This window comes from Oncorhynchus kisutch, linkage group LG14 (genome assembly GCF_002021735.2).
Source record: "Oncorhynchus kisutch isolate 150728-3 linkage group LG14, Okis_V2, whole genome shotgun sequence".
In the NCBI taxonomy this organism is placed as follows: Eukaryota; Metazoa; Chordata; class Actinopteri; order Salmoniformes; family Salmonidae; genus Oncorhynchus; species Oncorhynchus kisutch.
In genome coordinates this window covers 7,060,128-7,072,729 of record NC_034187.2, presented here as the reverse complement: position 1 = coordinate 7,072,729, position 12,602 = coordinate 7,060,128, and positions in this window count along the sequence as shown.

Below are 12,602 nucleotides of genomic sequence, written 5' to 3'. Positions count from 1 at the left end.
CCTAGTTAGCCTCAGAGGTTTCACCAGACCCTAGTTAGCCTCAGAGGTTTCACCAGAACCTGCTTAGCCTCAGAGGTTTCACCAGACCCTGCTTAGCCTCAGAGGTTTCACCAGACCCTGCTTAGCCTCAGAGGTTTCACCAGACCCAACCCTCTTTAGCCTCAGAGGTTTCACCAGACCCAACCCCGCTTAGCCTCAGAGGTTTCACCAGACCCAACCCTAGTTAGCCTCAGAGGTTTCACCAGACCCAACCCTAGTTAGCCTCAGAGGTTTCACCAGACCCTGCTTAGCCTCAGAGGTTTCACCAGACCCAACCCTAGTTAGCCTCAGAGGTTTCACCAGACCCTAGTTAGCCTCAGAGGTTTCACCAGAACCTGCTTAGCCTCAGAGGTTTCACCAGACCCTGCTTAGCCTCAGAGGTTTCACCAGACCCTGCTTAGCCTCAGATGTTTCACCAGACCCAACCCTCTTTAGCCTCAGAGGTTTCACCAGACCCAACCCTGCTTAGCCTCAGAGGTTTCACCAGACCCAACCCTAGTTAGCCTCAGAGGTTTCACCAGACCCAACCCTAGTTAGCCTCAGAGGTTTCACCAGACCCTGCTTAGCCTCAGAGGTTTCACCAGACCCTGCTTAGCCTCAGAGGATTCACCAGACCCAACCCTAGTTAGCCTCAGAGGTTTCACCAGACCATGCTTAGCCTCAGAGGTTTCACCAGACCCAACCCTACTTAGCCTCAGAGGTTTCACCAGACCCTGCTTAGCCTCAGAGGTTTCACCAGACCCTGCTTAGCCTCAGAGGTTTCACCAGACCCAACCCTAGTTAGCCTCAGAGGTTTCACCAGACCCAACTCTGCTTAGCCTCAGAGGTTTCACCAGACCCTGCTTAGCCTCAGAGGTTTCACCAGACCCTGCTTAGCCTCAGAGGTTTCACCAGACCCAACCCTGCTTAGCCTCAGAGGTTTCACCAGACCCAACCCTAGTTAGCCTCAGAGGTTTCACCAGACCAGACCCTGCTTAGCCTCAGAGGTTTCACCAGACCCTGCTTAGCCTCAGAGGTTTCACCAGATCAACCCTGCTTAGCCTCAGAGGTTTCACCAGACCCAAGCCTAGTTAGCCTCAGAGGTTTCACCAGACCCAACCTAGTTAGCCTCAGAGGTTTTACCAGACCCTGCTTAGCCTCAGAGGTTTCACCAGACCCAACACTACTTAGCCTCAGAGGTTTCACCAGACCCTGCTTAGCCTCAGAGGTTTCACCAGACCCTGCTTAGCATCAGAGGATTCACCAGACCCTGCTTAGCCTCCGAGGTTTCACCAGACCCAACCCTACTTAGCCTCAGACGTTTCACCAGACCCTGCTTAGCCTCAGAGGTTTCACCAGACCCAACCCTGCTTAGCCTCAGAGGTTTCACCAGACCCAACCCTACTTAGCCTCAGAGGTTTCACCAGACCCTGCTTAGCCTCAGAGGTTTCACCAGACCCTGCTTAGCCTCAGAGGATTCACCAGACCCTGCTTAGCCTCAGAGGTTTCACCAGACCCAACCCTAGTTAGCCTCAGAGGTTTCACCAGACCCAACCCTAGTTAGCCTCAGAGGTTTCACCAGACCCTAGTTAGCCTCAGAGGTTTCACCAGACCCTGCTTAGCCTCAGAGGTTTCACCAGACCCAACCCTGCTTAGCCTCAGAGGTTTCACCAGACCCAACCCTGTTTAGCCTCAGAGGTTTCACCAGACCCAACCCTGCTTAGCCTCAGAGGTTTCACCAGACCCAACCCTAGTTAGCCTCAGAGGTTTCACCAGACCCTAGTTAGCCTCAGAGGTTTCACCAGACCCTGCTTAGCCTCAGAGGTTTCACCAGACCCTGCTTAGCCTCAGAGGTTTCACCAGACCCTGCTTAGCCTCAGAGGTTTCACCAGACCCAACCCTGCTTAGCCTCAGAGGTTTCACCAGACCCAACCCTGTTTAGCCTCAGAGGTTTCAACAGACCCAACCCTGCTTAGCCTCAGAGGTTTCACCAGACCCAACCCTAGTTAGCCTCAGAGGTTTCACCAGACCCTGCTTAGCCTCAGAGGTTTCACCAGACCCTGCTTAGCCTCAGAGGTTTCACCAGACCCTGCTTAGCCTCAGAGGTTTCACCAGACCCTGCTTAGCCTCAGAGGATTCACCAGACCCAACCCTAGTTAGCCTCAGAGGTTTCACCAGACCCTGCTTAGCCTCAGAGGTTTCACCAGACCCAACCCTACTTAGCCTCAGAGGTTTCACCAGACCCTGCTTAGCCTCAGAGGTTTCACCAGACCCAACCCTAGTTAGCCTCAGAGGTTTCACCAGACCCTGCTTAGCCTCAGAGGTTTCACCAGACCCAACCCTAGTTAGCCTCAGAGGTTTCACCAGACCCAACCCTGCTTAGCCTCATAGGTTTCACCAGACCCTGCTTAGCCTCAGAGGTTTCACCAGACCCTGCTTAGCCTCAGAGGTTTCACCAGACCCAACCCTGCTTAGCCTCAGAGGTTTCACCAGACCCAACCCTAGTTAGCCTCAGAGGCTTCACCAGACCAGACCCTGCTTAGCCTCAGAGGTTTCACCAGACCCTGCTTAGCCTCAGAGGTTTCACCAGACCCTGCTTAGCCTCAGAGGTTTCACCAGACCCTGCTTAGCCTCAGAGGTTTCACCAGATCAACCCTGCTTAGCCTCAGAGGTTTCACCAGACCCAAGCCTAGTTAGCCTCAGAGGTTTCACCAGAACCAACCCTAGTTAGCCTCAGAGGTTTTACCAGACCCTGCTTAGCCTCAGAGGTTTCACCAGACCCAACCCTACTTAGCCTCAGAGGTTTCACCAGACCCAAGCCTAGTTAGCCTCAGAGGTTTCACCAGACCCAACCCTACTTAGCCTCAGAGGTTTCACCAGACCCTGCTTAGCCTCAGAGATGTTTCACCAGACCCTGCTTAGCCTCAGAGGATTCACCAGACCCTGCTTAGCCTCAGAGGTTTCACCAGACCCAACCCTAGTTAGCCTCAGAGGTTTCACCAGACCCTGCTTAGCCTCAGAGGTTTCACCAGACCCTGCTTAGCCTCAGAGGTTTCACCAGATCCAACCCTGCTTAGCCTCAGAGGTTTCACCAGACCCTGCTTAGCCTCAGAGGTTTCACCAGACCCAACCCTGCTTAGCCTCAGAGGTTTCACCAGACCCAACCCTAGTTACCCTCAGAGGTTTCACCAGACCCTAGTTAGCCTCAGAGGTTTCACCAGACCCTGCTTAGCCTCAGAGGTTTCACCAGACCCTGCTTAGCCTCAGAGGTTTCACCAGACCCAACCCTGCTTAGCCTCAGAGATTTCACCAGACCCAACCCTACTTAGCCTCAGAGGTTTCACCAGACCCTGCTTAGCCTCAGAGGTTTCACCAGACCCTGCTTAGCATCAGAGGATTCACCAGACCCTGCTTAGCCTCAGAGGTTTCACCAGACCCAACCCTAGTTAGCCTCAGAGTATTCACCAGACCCTGCTTAGCCTCAGAGGTTTCACCAGACCCAACCCTAGTTAGCCTCAGAGGTTTCACCAGACCCTGCTTAGCCTCAGAGGTTTCACCAGACCCTACTTAGCCTCAGAGGTTTCACCAGATCCAACCCTGCTTAGCCTCAGAGGTTTCACCAGACCCTGCTTAGCCTCAGAGGTTTCACCAGACCCAACCATGCTTAGCCTCAGAGGTTTCACAAGACCCAACCCTAGTTAGCCTCAGAGGTTTCACCAGACCCTAGTTAGCCTCAGAGGTTTCACCAGACCCTGCTTAGCCTCAGAGGTTTCACCAGACCCTGCTTAGCCTCAGAGGTTTCACCAGACCCTGCTTAGCCTCAGAGGTTTCACCAGACCCTGCTTAACCTCAGAGGTTTCACCAGACCCAACCCTAGTTAGCCTCAGAGGTTTCACCAGACCCAACCCTAGTTAGCCTCAGAGGTTTCACCAGACCCTGCTTAGCCTCAGAGGTTTCACCAGACCCAACCCTACTTAGCCTCAGAGGTTTCACCAGACCCTGCTTAGCCTCAGAGGTTTCACCAGACCCAACCCTGCTTAGCCTCAGAGGTTTCACCAGACCCAACCCTTCTTAGCCTCAGAGGTTTCACCAGACCCTGCTTAGCCTCAGAGGTTTCACCAGACCCTGCTTAGCCTCAGAGGATTCACCAGACCCTGCTTAGCCTCAGAGGTTTCACCAGACCCAACCCTAGTTAGCCTCATAGGTTTCACCAGACCCAACCCTGCTTAGCCTCAGAGGTTTCACCAGACCCTAGTTAGCCTCAGAGGTTTCACCAGACCCTGCTTAGCCTCAGAGGATTCACCAGACCCTGCTTAGCCTCAGAGGTTTCACCAGACCCAACCCTAGTTAGCCTCAGAGGTTTCACCAGACCCAACCCTGTTTAGCCTCAGAGGTTTCACCAGACCCAACCCTGCTTAGCCTCAGAGGTTTCACCAGACCCAACCCTGTTTAGCCTCAGAGGTTTCACCAGACCCAACCCTGCTTAGCCTCGGAGGTTTCACCAGACCCAACCCTAGTTAGCCTCAGAGGTTTCACCAGACCCTGCTTAGCCTCAGAGGTTTCACCAGACCCAACCCTAGTTAGCATCAGAGGTTTCACCAGACCCTGCTTAGCCTCAGAGGTTTCACCAGACCCAACCCTAGTTAGCCTCAGAGGTTTCACCAGACCCTGCTTAGCCTCAGAGGTTTCACCAGACCCTAGTTAGCCTCAGAGGTTTCACCAGACCCTGCTTAGCCTCAGAGGTTTCACCAGACCCTGCTTAGCCTCAGAGGTTTCACCAGACCCTAGTTAGCCTCAGAGGTTTCACCAGACCCAACCCTAGTTAGCCTCAGAGGTTTCACCAGACCCTGCTTAGCCTCAGAGGTTTCACCAGACCCTGCTTAGCCTCAGAGGTTTCACCAGACCCTGCTTAGCCTCAGAGGTTTCACCAGACCCTGCTTAGCCTCAGAGGTTTCACCAGACCCTGCTTAGCCTCAGAGGTTTCACCAGACCCTAGTTAGCCTCAGAGGTTTCACCAGACCCAACCCTAGTTAGCCTCAGAGGTTTCACCAGACCCTGCTTAGCCTCAGAGGTTTCACCAGACCCTGCTTAGCCTCAGAGGTTTCACCAGACCCAACCCTAGTTAGCCTCAGAGGTTTCACCAGACCCTGCTTAGCCTCAGAGGTTTCACCAGACCCTAGTTATTCTCAGAGGTTTCACCAGACCCTGCTTAGCCTCAGAGGTTTCACCAGACCCTGCTTAGCCTCAGAGGTTTCACCAGACCCTAGTTTGCCTCAGAGGTTTCACCAGACCCTGCTTAGCCTCAGAGGTTTCACCAGACCCTGCTTAGCCTCAGAGGTTTCACCAGACACCAAGCAGTGGGATGTAGGGTGCTATGTCTGCTGGCTGCTACCAGGGCTGACATGGTAATAGTGTTAATTCCCCAGTTATGATCTTCCCTGTGTCTCCCTGTGACAGGCTGATGTCTACGTGTGTGTGTGTTAGCGTTGGCACAAACCCAGCCCTACCGTCAGACCAGCTCTGCTGCAGTTTTGGCACTGCAGCTTGTGGGAGTTCCCTTCAGTGACAGAGCATGCTCACCCACACACGCACGCACGCACGCACACACACACACACACACACACACACACACACACACACACACACACACACACACACACACACACTAACACACTAACACACACACACTAAGGCAACATGAGCCGATGTTGATAGCCAGGAATCAGCCCACGCTGTAGACATAGACGGTTTCTAGTGTGATCAGGTGCGCCTTCGCATCCCATCAGTATCTATGGAAACATCACATCTACATGTGTGCGTGTGTGTTCCTGGATACTTGAGTGGTGATGGTATAGTGTAAAGGCCAGCGTTGGGAAACCCTAATGCTCTGTAGACATGACATGTCTACAAGTCAGATTTTGTGATCAGAAGATAAATACAGCAGAGAATCAGGGGAAAGGAAGTGTCAACTGTTCGATGTATGAGAGGGCCTGTCGAGACTTTGCCACCCAGGTTAACGGTTCGCACTTCTCCTAGGCCTCGTTTACAAATGTATTTACGTTTTTGGTAATTAGCAGATGTTCTTATCCTGAGAGACTTACAGGAGCAATTAGGGTTAATTGCCTTGCTCAAGGGCACATCGGCAGACTTTTCAACGAGTCGTTTCTCTCCCACTCACCATCTCTTTCCCTCTCTCTTCTCTCGTTCTTGGCAGGCCTCCTCCCCTCACACGCGATGCTCTTTGATGTGTCAGACACTGTGTTTGTGCGTGTGTGACAGGTTATATTGTAGAAAGGGTTTGGGGTGTGAGAGGATAATTGTATGTTTGTATTGAAGTCTGAGTGTTTTCTGATTGTTACCAGCGTGACGGGGCGCATAGCTTAACACAGCCTCCTTCTCCACCCCTTTGTCAATCCGTCAGCGAATCTGAAACAGGAGAAAGTGTCACCGGACAGAGAGAGAGAGACTTGACTCTCGATGTTCTTAATTGAGACATCTTCACTAACACCACAGTCCCCCTGTGAACCCTTAAAAAGAGGAAGGGAAAGAGGGGAAAAGGAAAGTTGAAAAGGAGGGAAGATAGGAGGGAAAGAGGGAAGATAGGAAGGAAGGAAGGAAGGAAGGAAGGAAGGAAGGAAGGAAGGAAGGAAGGAAGGAAGGGAGAAGGAGGGTTAGAAGGAAAGAGGGAAAGAGGGAAGGAAGGATGGAAGGAAGGAAGGAGGGAAAGAGAGAAGGAGGGATAGAAGGAAAGAGGGAAGGAAGGAAGGAAGGAATGAGGGAAGGAAGGAAGGAAGGAAGGAAGGAAGGAAGGAAGGAAGGAAGGAAGGAAGGAAGGAAGGAAGGAAGGAAGGAAGGAAGGAAGGAAGGAAGGAAGGAAGGAAGGAAGGAAGGAAGGAAGGAAGGAAGGAAGGAAGGAAGGAAAAAAGGAAGGAAAAAAGGAAGGAAAAAAGGAAGGAGAGATGAGGAAAGCAGGGAGGGAAGTAGGGAGAGGTAAGGTACATCTAGGAGAGAGTAAGAGAGTAGCAGCATATTCCTCCGCCTGATGAGTCAGAGGGTGTGGTCTGTTGCTACGGTATGTGTGGTCTGTTGCTACGGTAGTCTGTTGCTACAGTAGTCTGTTGCTACGGTAGTCTGTTGCTACGGTAGTCTGGTGCTACGGTAGTCTGTTGCTACGGTAGTCTGGTGCTACGGTAGTCTGTTGCTAAGGTATGTGTGGTCTGTTGCTATGGTATGTGTGGTCTGTTTCTATGGTATGTGTGGTCTGTTGCTACGGTATGTGTGGTCTGTTGCTACGGTATGTGTGGTCTGTTGCTATGGTACGTGTGGTCTGTTGCTACTGTATGTGTGGTCTGTTGCTACTGTATGTGTGGTCTGTTGCTACAGTATGTGAGGTCTGTTGCTACGGTAATCTGTTGCTACGGTATGTGTGGTCTGTTTCTATGGTATATGTGGTCTGTTGCTACTGTAGTCTGTTGCTACGGAATGTGTGGTCTGTTGCTACGGTACGTGTGGTCTGTTGCTACTGTAGTCTGTGGCTACGGAATGTGTGGTCTGTTGCTACGGTACGTGTGGTCTGTTGCTACTGTAGTCTGTTGCTACGGTACGTGTGGTCTGTTGCTACGGAACAGCTTCAGTGCTCCTTAGAATAGATTCTACTAGTGTCTGGTATTGTATTGGAGGGAGTCTTCCACGAGAAATTCCATAATTTGGTGGTGTGTTGACGATGGTGGAAAACACTTGTCTCAGGCACCGCTGAGGAATCTTCCATAGGTGATACATTGGGTTGAGATCTGGTGAATGAGACCACCAGGGCATATGGTGTACATCGTTTTCATGCTCATCAAACCATTCAGTGACCACTCGTGCATACGTCATGGTAGCCAAAATAATGGTAAACATTTTGGCCTGCCCAGCGTTTTTATACATGACCCTAAGCATGATGGGATGTTAATTGTTTAATTCGCCCAGGAACTACACCTGTGTGGAAGCACCTGCTTTCAGTTTACTTTGTGTCCTTCATTTACTCAGGTGTTTCCTTTATTTTGGCAGTTACATGTAGGGAATAGTGTCCCATTTGGGACTCAGGCTTTCTCACTCACTCTCATTATCTCTCATCATCTCTCATCATTTCTCATTATCTCTCATTATATTTAATCTATCATGATCTCTCATCTCTCAGTTCCTCTCATTATCTCCCATTATCTCTCATTGTCTCTCAGTACCTTTCATTCCACTCATTACCTCTCATCCCCCCCATTGGCTCATATTACCTCCCATTCAATCTCTCTAATCAGGTGAGAAAGCTCTGAATGGAGACAATCAGCATGCAGGATTAAGAGGAATCAGGGATCTGTTACAACCCATGTGCGCATGCGCACACACACAGACAAACACACACACACAGGCGCGCACACACATACACACACACACGGACGCACACGTACGCAATCACACACACACACAAACTCAGACACAAACTTAGAAAACAGAGAGACGATGTGGGAATTTGAAGCTGACACCAGAACAGAGAACTGTGTGTGATACAGCTGTTCAGGATCGGGTGATCTGATCTTATTTCACATGTCTAATATTCAACTGTAACTAACACACACACACACACACACAGAAACACACACACACACACAGAAACACACACACACACACAGAAACACATGATAGAAATTCCTGAAGGAACACGTGAGAAAGAGAAGAGTGATATATCTGTCTAATGAAACTCTGTCTGTGTGTGTGTGTGTTTCTGTGATTGTGTGTGTGTGTGTGTGTTTCTGTGATTGTGTGTGTGTGTGTTTCTGTGATTGTGTGTGTGTGTGTGTGTGTGTGTGCAGGTGTGTGTGTGTGTGTGTGTGTGTGTGTGTGTGTGTGTGTGCGTGTGTGTGTGTGTGTGTGTGTGCAGGTGTGTGTGTGTGTGTGTGTGTGTGTGTTTCTGTGTGTGTGTGTGTGTGTGTTTCATTGCTTAGTGTCCAGAGTCAATGTATTTCTTCGTGTTTAATGGGGGGGGGTCTCACCTTGTCGTCAACTAACAGTCAACTGGAATAAACCTCCTGGTCAACTAACAGTCAACTGGAATAAACCTCCTGGTCAACTAACAGTCAACTGGAATAAACCTCCTGGTCAACTAACAGTCAACTAGAATAAACCTCCTGGTCAACTAACAGTCAACTAGAATAAACCTCCTGGTCAACTAACAGTCAACTAGAATAAACCCCCTGGTCAACTAACAGTCAACTAGAATAAACCTCCTGGTCAACTAACAGTCAACTGGAATAAACCTCCTGGTCAACTAACAGTCAACTAGAATAAACCTCCTGGTCAACTAACAGTCAACTAGAATAAACCTCCTGGTCAACTAACAGTCAACTGGAATAAACCTCCTGGTCAACTAACAGTCAACTAGAATAAACCTCCTGGTCAACTAACAGTCAACTAACAGTCAACTAGAATAAACCTCCTGGTCAACTAAAAGTCAACTGGAATAAACCTCCTGGTCAACTAACAGTCAACTGGAATAAACCTCCTGGTCAACTAACAGTCAACTAGAATAAACCTCCTGGTCAACTAACAGTCAACTGGAATAAACCTCCTGGTCAACTAACAGTCAACTAGAATAAACCTTCTCGTTGTCTAACAGTCAACCAGAATAAACCTCCTGGTCAACCAACAGTCAACTAGAATACACCTTCTCGTTATCTAACAGTCAACTAGAATACACCTTCTGGTTATCTAACAGTCAACTAGAATACACCTTCTCGTTATCTAACAGTCAACTAGAATACACCTTCTGGTTATCTAACAGTCAACAAGAATACACCTTCTGGTTATCTAACAGTCAACTAGAATACACCTTCTGGTTATCTAACAGTCAACTAGAATACACCTTCTGGTTATCTAACAGTCAACTAGAATACACCTTCTGGTTATCTAACAGTCAACTAGAATACACCTTCTGGTTATCTAACAGTCAACTAGAATACACCTTGGGGTCACATCTCTCTTCTCAGACCCAGATAAACAGGCAGGAAAGAACAGTAATCCTTTGTTTGAGCAACTTCCTCCTCTGCCTTGTATAGCAGTCTGCCAGCACCAACATTACTGGTGGTTGTAATCTGTGTGTGTGTGTGTGTGTGTGTGTGTGTGCGTGCGTGTGTGTGTGGTTTCATTTTGATGAGTTTCACGCTGAGAAAGGGTCCCACTAACCCCCATCCCCACACACACCTCTCAAAGTACCAGTCTCAACATATATTGCATGTAAATATATTTCACTAAGGTATTCATTATGGTCAAGCTACTTAATGTTATTTACCAAACACATTAATATACAGTGCCTTGCGAAAGTATTCGGCCCCCTTGAACTTTGCGACCTTTTGCCACATTTCAGGCTTCAAACATAAAGATATAAAACTGTATTTTTTGTGAAGAATCAACAACAAGTGGGACACAATCATGAAGTGGAACGACATTTATTGGATATTTCAAACTTTTTTAACAAATCAAAAACTGAAAAATTGGGCGTGCAAAATTATTCAGCCCCTTTACTTTCAGTGCAGCAAACTCTCTCCAGAAGTTCAGTGAGGATCTCTGAATGATCCAATGTTGACCTAAATGACTAATGATGATAAATACAATCCACCTGTGTGTAATCAAGTCTCCGTATAAATGCACCTGCACTGTGATAGTCTCCGAGGTCCGTTAAAAGCGCAGAGAGCATCATGAAGAACAAGGAACACACCAGGCAAGTCCGAGATACTGTTGCGAAGAAGTTTAAAGCCGGATTTGGATACAAAAAGATTTCCCAAGCTTTAAACATCCCAAGGAGCACTGTGCAAGCGATAATATTGAAATGGAAGGAGTATCAGACCACTGCAAATCTACCAAGACCTGGCCGTCCCTCTAAACTTTCAGCTCATACAAGGAGAAGACTGATCAGAGATGCAGCCAAGAGGCCCATGATCACTCTGGATGAACTGCAGAGATCTACAGCTGAGGTGGGAGACTCTGTCCATAGGACAACAATCAGTCGTATATTGCACAAATCTGGCCTTTATGGAAGAGTGGCAAGAAGAAAGCCATTTCTTAAAGATATCCATAAAAAGTGTCGTTTAAAGTTTGCCAAAAGCCACCTGGGAGACACACCAAGAAGGTGCTCTGGTCAGATGAAACCAAAATTGAACTTTTTGGCAACAATGCAAAACGTTATGTTTGGCGTAAAAGCAACACAGCTCATCACCCTGAACACATCATCCCCACTGTCAAACATGGTGGTGGCAGCATCATGGTTTGGGCCTGCTTTTCTTCAGCAGGGACAGGGAAGATGGTTAAAATTGATGGGAAGATGGATGGAGCCAAATACAGGACCATTCTGGAAGAAAACCTGATGGAGTCTGCAAAAGACCTGAGACTGGGACGGAGATTTGTCTTCCAACAAGACAATGATCCAAAACATAAAGCAAAATCTACAATGGAATGGTTCAAAAATAAACATATCCAGGTGTTAGAATGGCCAAGTCAAAGTCCAGACCTGAATCCAATCGAGAATCTGTGGAAAGAACTGAAAACTGCTGTTCACAAATGCTCTCCATCCAACCTCACTGAGCTCGAGCTGTTTTGCAAGGAGGAATGGGAAAAAATTTAAGTCTCTCGATGTGCAAAACTGATAGAGACATACCCCAAGCGACTTACAGCTGTAATCGCAGCAAAAGGTGGCACTACAAAGTATTAACTTAAGGGGGCTGAATAATTTTGCACACCCAAACTTTCAGTTTTTGATTTGTTAAAAAGGTTTGAAATATCCAATAAATGTCGTTCCACTTCATGATTGTGTCCCACTTGTTGTTGATTCTTCACAAAAAAATACAGTTTTATATCTTTATGTTTGAAGCCTGAAATGTGGCAAAAGGTTGCAAAGTTCAAGGGGGCCGAATACTTTCGCAAGGCACTGTATGCAGTACCAGTCAAAAGTTTGGACATACCTACTCATTCAATGGTTTTTCTTTAATACTGAAGACATCAAAACTATGAAATGATACATATGGAATCATGTAGTAACCATGTAGTAAAGTGTAAAACAAATCAAACATATTTTAGATTTTAGATTCTTCAAAGTAGCCACCCTTTGCCTTGATAACAGCTTTGCACACTCTTTTGGTATTCTCTCAACCAGATTCACATGGATTACTTTTCCAACAGTCTTGAAGGAGTTCCCACATATTCTGAGCACTTGTTGGCTGTTTTTCCTTCACTCTGTGGTTCAACTCATCCCAAACCATCTCTATTGGGTTGAGGTTGGGTGATTGTGGAGGCCAGGTCATCTGATGCAGCACCATCACACTCCTTCTTGGTCAAATAGCCCTAACACAGACTGGAGGTGTGTTTTGGGCCATTCTCCTGTTGAAAAACAAATGATAGTCCCACTAAGCGCAAACCAGATGGGAGGGCGAATCACTGCAGAATGCTGTGGTAGCCATGCTGGTTAAGTGTGCCTTGAATTCTAAGTGTGCCTCCTCCATGCTTCATAGTGGGAACTACACATTCAGAGATCATCCATTCACCAATACTGTGTCTCACAA